Genomic DNA, 10,487 nt, shown 5'->3' with positions numbered 1-10,487 from the left:
AATGAGTGGTGAGTGAGTATAAGGCTTGGTTTGCTGTATTATGATCTCTGCAGTCATGGAGCAGAGAACACAGTTCTATGTCCCTACAGGACAGAGCTGAGAGCTCTAATTCAAAGCTACAGCAAAGTAAACTTTAGTTCATTGTAAACAGAAAATTGCTATCACTAAATATGCTCTATCCATCACAGGAGGCAGGTAATAGGAAGGAGCCAGATGCTGGTTGAAAGACTGAGTTACAGTGATTTTTTTTCCACCTTCAGACTAGGACAGAATAGGGTTCTGAGGGATTCAAAGGGAACTTTCTGTTATCAAAGTTTAGAATGTCTGTCCTTATTCCTTTACACTAGGACTTGGATGCCCTTTTCCTTGATACCATTCCTGGGGCTGAGGACAGGGTCAGTGACATGGGCTACATTGTGAGCATTTACTGGGTGTGACAACAAATCAAAGGGCCAAGACTGCTTCTCAACCCACATCTCTCTGCTTTCCTCACGTTGGCTTGCTGCATATAAGGCAGCAATGCTAATAATTTCAGAATCTTAAACAGCCCAACTTGAATTTTATTACCCTCTTGGTCTTCATTGGAACATGTACAAAAGGATATAGCAATATCTTCATAAAGTTGTGGGAGAATTAAATAAAAGAACTGTACAGCCCGCCTAGTACCATGCCAAGCGTGTTGAAACCCGCAATAAGTGGTCATGGTGTAGTCGGTATTGGTTTTAACATAGCTGTTAATATGAAGATCCACGTCTGGGTTTGCATTCATAGTCATTAATGATATCGCTACAGTACAGTGTTGTATTGCATGGTGTTATTGTAGCTGTCGTACTCTAATGCCATGGATTCGTACACGCTTGAAACCACGTATTACTCAAAACTGACCTTTTTAGACGCTTAGGTCACTGGAATTACCATATCTTAGAGCCATGGAAAATTCAGTCCGGCTACTCTCTTATCAGGCAGAAGTACTGAACCCAGAAAGCCCAACAGCCCAGGACAGAAGTTTCTCTCTTCATCCCACAGCTCTAGGCCAAAATGCCCTCTGGGACCACCTGGGGGGTCCCAGTTGAACCCCATGGCCTCATACTCCTATTCACAGACAATTCAGAATCCCAGGAATTTGTGACCACAGTGAGTGGAGCCACTGATTGAGCCTGGAGGATGATGAAATATGGAAGCTTCCAGAGTTAGCCTGGTAGGGAAGGCCACATTTTCTGTGTCATGTTCTATTGCACGCCAATCAATTACAGTGCGCCCTATATAAACACATCATGAGGGCTTTGACAGGGGGCCGGGGTGAAGTTGGGTGTCAGGGTAAAACAGGGGATAATAAAATCACTGGAGATTTATTCCTCTAAATTGGAAACTTCATGCTTACACCTGACTAAATCATCAAGCTGAAACTGGAGCCGACTCCCACGGAAAACACGTGTAACCTTATCCCATCTTTGTTTAACAGCGACCCATCAAGCCGCTGATGGATTCTACAGATGCACAAGCATCCTCCTTCAGCTCCCTGGGTTGTGGGGGTCTCAATCAGACCTGTCTTCACTGTGCCCACCCTATTCTCTGGTGGCTTTTCCAGGGCTGGCCAAGGGACTCTTTCTTAAAGGTGGGTATCTGTGTGGTCTCCACACTGTGTGTACCAGCAATCATCCCTTGAAGCTGTCCTGGAAAAGGAGGAGTGCTGTTAAATAACAGGAGAAGCAACCAAGACATCAAGAAATAAGCTCCAGGCTAGAAGCTGTCCATCCTAGTTTCAAGTCACCGGTCTGAGAAAGCTCCTGTGGTTATTGACATAGTCGGTCTCTACCCTCACGGAACTTACCTGAGGATTTGGTAAGCTGATGATGGAAGGCGCCTTAAAATTTATAAATGTGTGGTTTATATTGTTTAATCTTCCATTTGAATTATGAGACACTGTATGTGGTCCCAGGAGGTGGTGTAAATTAACCAACCTCTGTGAAAAGGACTTCCCTGTGTCCAGAGTTACGAGCCAGCATGGGGAGGAAGACTCCAAAGGGACTAGAAGGGCTTAAAACAAGATTCTGTCTGATTCCCACATCACAGATAAGAACTACAGTCGTTTCAAAGTTGACAAATCAGAGAGAGATCAGAGAGTTTATGTAGCTTTCCTACGTCACACAGTCATGAACCAGGGTGTCCCTCTACATTTGCCGACACCCACCCCCAAGCTCATTAATATACACAGCAAGCGCTCTATGCTACCTGCCAGAGAAAAGGTGAGCACTATGTCCCTGCCTCTCCCAGACCCTCCCTTCAGACCCATAAAATCTTCCGCACACCAACACACTCACCCCAGTGCACACCGCAGGTAGTCAGTGGCTGGGAGGCTGCAGCAGGAGACTCCTTGCTCAGAAGAGGGGCCCTAGACACACATCCTAGGCTTACACCTCCACCATCGCCCTTTCGGCGGGATGGGGTGGGGGAGGGGAGGAGGAGCCCCTGTGTCATTTTCAGCAGCAGTCAGCAGAGCCTTACAAAGTGCAAGATGGCTTTTTTAGCCCAGCATAAGGATCTAGTTAAAAACCAATAAATCAGCAGTGAAATGTGCAGAGCAGCCTTCTCCGTAAAATCAACATGGCTTGTGCCTCTGCGGGGAGCCTTCTGACTGCCGGCTGAAGCCTGGGGCACAGGCAGAGCCCTCCTCCGTCCCGCAACTCAGGGAAAGAGAGAAAGAGAGAGAGATCTCTTCTGCCCCTAGACAAGAAGAATCAGACAACCCGGAGCGCCGTCGAGGAGGTGCCTGAACTGGAGATCTGCAATCCCCAGACACAAACGTGCCAAGAGGCGTGTGAGCAAGGCCCAGACCGCCCTTGGCCTCCTCCTCCTCCCGACACGGAAAATCGAATTAGGAAGACAGCCGGGCTAGGACTGGATGAGATGCGAGGGCCCAGAGTCTCCCCTGCACCGAATCCGACCGCCAGCTGCAGGGAGGGCACGGGATCCCTTGGTGCAGACAGCCCCCGAGCCCTGCTTCCCCTCGGGTCGGTATTTAATATCTGTAAAACTGCCACTCGGACTGCCAAGGTAAACAGCGTCCCTGGCAGTTCAAAGGTGAGCGCGCCTTAGCGCTCCCCCTCGGGTTGCGCCGCCAGCTCCGCATCTGTGCGCCCCGCGCCGGGTCTCCCACGCACGCTCCAGATTTCTCATTAAAATCGGCGACTGTGTCAACAGCGCGGCCTGGCCTCCGGAGCTGGAAAAGCCATTTCGCCGCCCCACCCGGCCCCGCCAGGCTGCCGCCTCTGCGCCGCTCCCCAGTGGGTCCCCGGAGGGTCCCCGAGCACGGCGCGCTGTCGGACCCGGGCCAGGCCACCCAGCCGCAGTGCGAGCCCACCCGGCCCCGGCCCAACAGATGAGAGCGCTGGTGACCCTCGGACCTGCGCTGGTGACTCGCACCCAGCTCTAAGAGGGCATTCTCTGTCCTATGTCAGGGTTTCTTCCAGAATCTGTAAGACAGCTGCAGCCCCAGACACACCTGGCCGACTTGTTTGTTCCCTGAAACTCCTTTTTGTCATGCTGATCTACAGCAGAGTATTCGGCCCTTGCCAGCAATAAAATTGCCTGGGAAACAGAGCAAAGGGTGCTGTAAAGAGGGGCCATACACCGTTGCAGTAAGACCAGACTCCAGGGCAACCCAACAGTTGGCAATGGAATTCACACCCAGCTTCAACACACAGGATGCTTGCATTCATTGAAGGCTGGAGAGATGGCTCAGCACTTGCAGCTCCTCCCAGAGGACCCTAGTTCAGCTTCCAGAATTCACTTAAGACTACTTACTCACACATGACTACAGCTCCAGAGGGTCTGGCATCCTTTTCTGGCTTCTGTGAGCACCCATAAACAGATTCACACACACACACAAACACACACACACTAAAATTTAGAATAGTGGGGTTGGAAGGATTGCTCAGTGATTAAGAACACTGGATCCTTTTCCAGGAGTCCCAGGTTCAATTACCAGCACCCACTTGGCAGCTTATAACCATTTGTAACTCTATTACCACAAGATCTGATGCCCTCTTCTGGTCTCCCCAGGCATTAGGCATGCATACGGTACACAGATACACGTGCACATGGTGCACAGACATGCAAGCAAAACAATCATAAACATTAAATAAAATCTAAAGAAAACAGAGAGAATAATGGAAAGATAATGGCACTGCCCACCTCCTCCAGCTCCTGGGACTCAGAAGGACGCCACACAGTAGTTCTTCTTTCATCAGCCTGTATTTATTTATTAAGGCCCTCTTGCAGAGAGCCATGAAAGGAACAGCTGGCCATCCAGGGAAGGCAGGAGGCTGACTGTCATGGAAAGGAACTGGACAGTGTTGATGGGATGCTCCCGACTAGGCCTTGGGGAAGGGAAGGGAGATGTAGCAGCAGCTGAAAGACTAGAGGGCAGAGCCGATGAACGAAGTGTTCCAGGACTTGAATGGAGCCCGACAAGGAAGGAGCCTGAGGGACGACTCGGGCCCAGAGACAGAGGTGGGCTGATGGAGGGAAGGTGTGAGCATTTACAAGCTGTGTAACTCTCCAGGACCGCTTTTAAGTCCTGGTGTTTGGTGTTTATGTGTGCTCATGTGTACACATGTGATTACTTATTTTTCTTTTGTTTTACAGGGGAAAACTGGGAACAAAGCCTCCAGCAAATTATACAGTCGCGTTTCTGGCATTTGGGGAAATCACATTGATCAGCACATCTGGAGTACAATGGATAAGCCTCATCCCAGATCTCCCTGCCCGGTAAGTATATGAGTTTGTACGAATGGAAGTGTGTATATTTGACTGTGCCCTAAGATGTACACCCACAGGCCTGTATGTTTAAAATGTATTTGTCTATTTAGATGTATGCATGTTGTCTAGGGCAGCATTCATGTACGAATACGAGTGTGTATGTACCTGTGTATGCAGCTGCAATAGCAGAAGTCTGAATACATATGCAAATACGCGTGCATTTGCTTTTGCACAAGCATTTCCATTGTTTGTGTGTATCTGTGTATGTAAACTTGTGTTTCCGTACACTTTAAGAGAGAACACTGAGTTCTCACTTCCATACTTCCATGGCAAGGGTGTAAGGCTGGAGCAGCTGGCTGGGTGCCAAATTTAGCTTTCTGTCGGGAGCCGCATTCGCCATTGCAAAATGGCGCTGGCTCCTTGAGGGAGCCAAGCTGAATGTGCGCATGCGCAGAGAGTAAAAATTACTATGCTAATTAAGCCTCACTCCAAGAGCACTCTAAGAGCCAATGAGAAACTAGTATGCTAATTAGGCATCATTAAGGAGCCAATGAGCATGCAGTAAGTGCTCCCAGGACTCAATATAAGCCCATGGGTTCTGGGGCTCTGGGTCCTTCGCCACTACCATCTAAGAGAGCTGTAACACCATCTAAGAGAGCTGTAACACCGTCTAAAAGAGCTGTAACAAGTAAACTGCGTGTCAGAAGAATCCTGAAGTGTGGCGTGTTCTCCTTTTCGGCGAGGCGGCGCGTCACAGCTTTCATCAAGACTAACTACCAGCAGCATGCCATGCCCAGAACCCCAAACCTCGGCCTCCATCTCTTCCGTTCAAGTGGTTAATGTGAGCCCTCTCCCTATAGGAAGCCAGTCCTTCCCTCTGACCGTCCCCTGAAGAGTACACCCTACTCCTCCCTCTGTCCAGTGTACCCAGTCACCTCAAACTGACCACTGTAAACCAACAGTTTTAAAACATAAAATAAAAAAGACAAGATCAAAGTGTCACACATGGCAAAGATAAGTGTGTGAGGTAGCACATTTGTTTGGGGTGTGTCAGGGAATGCTGGTGACCCAGAGCTGAAAGGAAATATAGCTGAGTTGTGATCAAGAGTACAGAGCTGTGCTCTCTCCCTCTTCCACCCCCTGGCCTTGAACCTAGATTTGGGACTCTCACAACCTACTGCTCAGGAAGCCTGGCGTTTCCTCCAGCCACTCCCCCTCCAGTGTCTTCACCAGCAATCTTCTATAGAGAGGTGTCTGCAGTCAGTACCCACACTTGCTTCCCTCCCATCAGGCCAGCTGTAAACTCAAGCAACCTTCCTACAGAGCCTGAGGACTCAGCCGCAGCACCTGGGTGCTTCCCTGATTTCTACTTCCCACCTTCCCCTGCTTTTCTGTCTCTGTGTCCACCCTCTCCATCTCCCCTGGAGGTTCTTCTATTCCTGCTCTGCCCTGAGTATGAGTACTCCTTGGTTCTGGCTTCTAGACCCTCTTTTCTAGACTTGGTAACAGGGCAGTTAGATCCAGATGAAGACACCACCTCAGAATTCCATCCTCTCTTTCTCTCCCTACCCAGTCATGTCTCTGCAAGCCTTTCAAAAGTCCTTCAAGTTGGCATGGCCCCTTTCCTGGTGTTCCTTGTCTCTGTGTGGAATTGTCTCTGTGTGTGCTGATCCCTGACCCACCAGTCCCAGCATCCAGACATCCCACATCCTCACCAGGCCTTCACTTTTGCCCTGAGACAAAGCTGGAATCACACTGCCTGAACCATTTCCATAGGGCTCTGATGTCATCTCCCTGAAGTCATCTCTCCTCAGTCCCTCCAGCAGGCTCTGCCATCTCCTTCCTCCACTGCTGGAAGAAGGTCCAGCTGCTATATTCTCCAAAAGATACTTCCATGGGATTGTCCATCTCTAGCACCTCTGACTGCTCTTGTTCTGCCTGGTGCTCCTTAGGGTGGTGACCCATAACCAGCAGTTGGCCCCTCACCTAGCTCAGCTAAATGTCCTCACTCTCAGGTTCCTTTTGCCAGGACCAACTGATCCAGAGCACCCCAAGCTCACGTTCAAAGACTCAGACCCGCCCCAGCTGCTAGCCCCCATAAATGAGGATTAGGTGGCCCCCTTTGAGGTAGACGGGTGGGCTGTGAGAAGAGTTGGTTTGGTATAGATTTTATGACAGGATCACATTTCATCATCAGACCCCCCTCTGAAGCCAGCCAAGGGCAGGTCAGGGGCAGGGGAATGGGAACCTGAGATCTTGGGCGGCCCAAAGCGGAGCTGCTGGTGCAAGAGGGAGCAGAGCTGGAAGTGCCAGTCAGGCCTTGAGGACCAGCCTGCCCTCTGCCACCCACACTCAGTGTGAACCGGGGTGAGTCCTCTGAATCTCTGCTCTGTGGGATGAGGGCTCTAGAGTAAGCAGGCCCCAGGCCTTCTTCACTTGCAGGCTCCTAATCCTTTTCCAGTCTAATTCACAAAACAACATCACCCTTCCCAAAAGGATGCTAAGCTACTATAGAGACTTACAAACCCACGAACCAAGGTAGTCACATAAAATACGGGCTTCCAATTATAAATTTCAGACAAATAAATAGGTTCAAGCATTATAAAGACATGGTAAAAAAAAAAAAGACACCTTATCTGTCTGAAATTCAAATCTAGTTGGGTGTCTCGGGTTTTTACTTTGTAAATTTGGCAATCCTATATTGTATGCAGTGAGTTTACAGGACCATAGCCCCATGGTCCTTCAAAGTAAAACAGGTCATGGTTGGCAGGGAAAGTGGTCTTGGACAAGCCATCCGGCTGTGATCAAATGTAGTTGGAACTCTGTGGAAGAGAAGAGAGCAGCATAGACTGAGCTGCAGAGGCATCTTGGTGCTGAGGATGACTTAAGGAAAGACTGTAGAGGACAGATGTGTAGGATGTGTTGCTAGAGTCAGATGCTGCTACATCCAATCTGTGCTGCTGCTGCTGCTGCTGCTGCTGCTGCTGCTGCTCCTGCTCCTGGCTGCTGCTCCTGCTGCTATGTTGGAGGAAAAGGTCTTAGCTGAAGCAAAATTACAGCCAGACACTGGGTACAGGGAGCAGTCTCTGGCTGCACAAAGATTAGGGGAAGCCAAACTCACATGGTCCAGGAGAAATGTTAAAGATCTACTCAAGGACTGTGGACTCAGATTTGTTATATTCATGTGCTGTTATTAATATATAAATGTCCCCAACTGGCTCATGTGTTGAACAGTTGATTCCCAGATGGTGGCACTGTTGGGTCTTTAGGAGATGCGACCTATTTAGACAAAGTAGGTTCCTGGCCTCTCCAGTCTTTTCTTAATTCTCTGCTTCCTGCTCATCATGAGTGAACAATCTCCTCCTCTTCCTCCTCCTCCTCCTTCTCTTCCTCCTCCTCCTCCTCTTCCTCCTCCTGCTGCTGCTCCTCCTCCTGCTCCCCTTCCTCCCCTTCTTCCTCCTCCTCCACACACTCATAGCAGTGATGTTCTGCTTCACCACAACTTAGAATCAACAGAGCCAAGGACTAGGAACTGAACTCTCTGCAACTGTGAGCCAAAATAAATACTTCCTACCTCGTTTGTATAGGGTATTGCATCACAGGCATCAAAGACAATTAATGCCTTCATAATAAACAATAAATAGTAGTCAATAAATGACTGTTGGGTTGTTCTTCCTATCAGGTGCTCATTACATGTTGTGGCTTTGTATCAGCTGACCTTTCCCCCCCCCAATAGACGGTCCCCCATAGGACCAAAGTCATTTCTTTACTTTCTGTATGTGTATGTATGCTTTGCCTGGATGTATGTCTGAATATCATATGCATGCCTGGTGCCCATGGAGGTAGGGAGAGGGCATCAGAACTCTGGAACTGGAGCTATGGATGGTTGTGAATCACCTTGTGGATGCTGAGAACCAAACCCAAGTACTCTGCAAGAGAAAGAAATATGTCTAACTACTGAAGAGGCTCTCCAGCCCCCTGTACTATTTCTTATAACAAAGGCAGTTGGCAGATTCCCACACGCTGCCCTGCTTTATCATCTTCTTGCCCAGTGTCAGTAAGAAGCGAAGCACCAGGGAGAATAGTCTTGACAGAGTGCATTTCAGCAAAAAAACAGAGAAAACTGTCCAAAGCCAAAGTGAGGGGCCACTCTGCAGGAGCCCTGGCAAGATGCACTTCCTTGAGTCTCACAACAGCTCTAGGAATAAGGATCAAAGCCCCACTGTAGAGATGTGAATAACAAGGCTCAGACAGAACCTTTGCCCAAAGGTCTTAACTCATATCAGTGGCAAACAGGCTTCGAAACTCAAGAGCTCTTTTCCTACTCAAGACTATGTATATGAATGAGAGAGCAATGAAGCCCAAACCCAGCACTTGCTTGAGCCTGCTGTACTATCATGCCTGTTGAGTCCCTCCAAGTACAAACCTCCCACCACTGTGTCCATCCAGGAGGACTTGGAACCCAACCTCCCCAGAAGGCACACAAACGATTCTTCTCCTGATGTTATAAAGAGATTAGAGGTATCGGAAACCTTGGATTGAGCCTTAAGTTTCTTAGTTCATGATTGCAGTTTTTAACTTTCTAAATTTGTGCTTCTTTGCCTGGAAAATTGGGATAAGAATGCCTTGCGCTTACAGATGTTGTGATGGTTCCCTGTAATGATACATGGGAAAGAGTTCTCTAAACCAGAAGGCATAGTACTGATGTGTTCCAGGCCCAGATCGCAGTCAAACAAAATCACCCGAACTTAAAGTTTTTACCAGTTCAAATATCCCAGAGTCCTGGGGAAGCTTGTGGGTTAGCAGATAATTCCTTCTTACTGCTGACTTGATATCAGATTTGGCATTTGTCAGTGTTTGATATGCTCTTCTGTATGTGGTGTGAAAATCCTGCACCAGGCACTGGTGAATGATGCCATCATGTTTGCCTTTGGATGGGTAATCAGGGGGGAAACAGAGACAGACTATAGCCAGTAATCAAACAGATTCAAGGACAAGACACACATGAACAAATAGACAAAACTGGAGAAAGAAAGCTGCCCCACAACTTTTCTCCAAGTTTACTCTGGGCTTAAACACATTTTTAATTTTTTTTAATCCAACAAATGTTTATGAGGATCTTCTAAAGTGCTGACATATATCATCAAACAAAATAAGTAGTTCCTATTATCAAATATTTTAGTAGATTGGACCAGTAATAAAAAGGTAAAAATTAATAAGGACTTAATCAGGCATGACATCATATATTCAGATGCTATAACTGCAGGTACTATGAAGACATTAAGGCAGAATAAAGGAATGGAAACAGAGAAAAAGGATGAGGTAAGCTTGGTTGGTAGAGTACTTGCCTAGCAACCATGAAGCCTTGGATTTGATCCCCTGCACTACAAGAACTGGGTATGGTGGTGCCTGCTGAGAATCCTAGCACTCAAGAAGTGAAAGAAGGAGTTCTCAAGTTCAAGGTCATTCACAGCTACAAATCAAGTATCTCAAAAATGTTACTCAATTGATTGATTATATTTTTAAATCTGTGGGACTAGAGGTGGTTAAAATGAAAAGAAAAAAGGAAGGGTGAAAGGTTTATGTTATAGATTTATCAAAGGGACAATGGAACTGGCTACTGAGCACAGACATGAATAGAGTAAGGGCATGCTCACTGAATGATCATCAAATATGCACAATGTTGATAAAGAACACAGCAACAAAATTTGCAGAACGTAGCTAGA

The 10,487-nt window shown here is 47.8% G+C and overlaps 1 pseudogene; it reads right to left on the bottom strand.

Moving 5' to 3' along the window:
• Window positions 1–4,645: 4,645 nt before the first annotated feature.
• Window positions 4,646–4,778, bottom strand: LOC114639775 (annotated as a pseudogene).
• Between the last annotated feature and the right edge of the window lie 5,709 nt (window positions 4,779–10,487).

The sequence above is a fragment of the Grammomys surdaster genome, unplaced genomic scaffold (assembly GCF_004785775.1).
Source record: "Grammomys surdaster isolate TR1022 unplaced genomic scaffold, NIH_TR_1.0 100, whole genome shotgun sequence".
NCBI lineage: Eukaryota > Metazoa > Chordata > Mammalia > Rodentia > Muridae > Grammomys > Grammomys surdaster.
The sequence above is the reverse complement of the archived record's forward strand: the minus strand, read 5'-3'. Positions and strand labels throughout refer to the sequence as shown.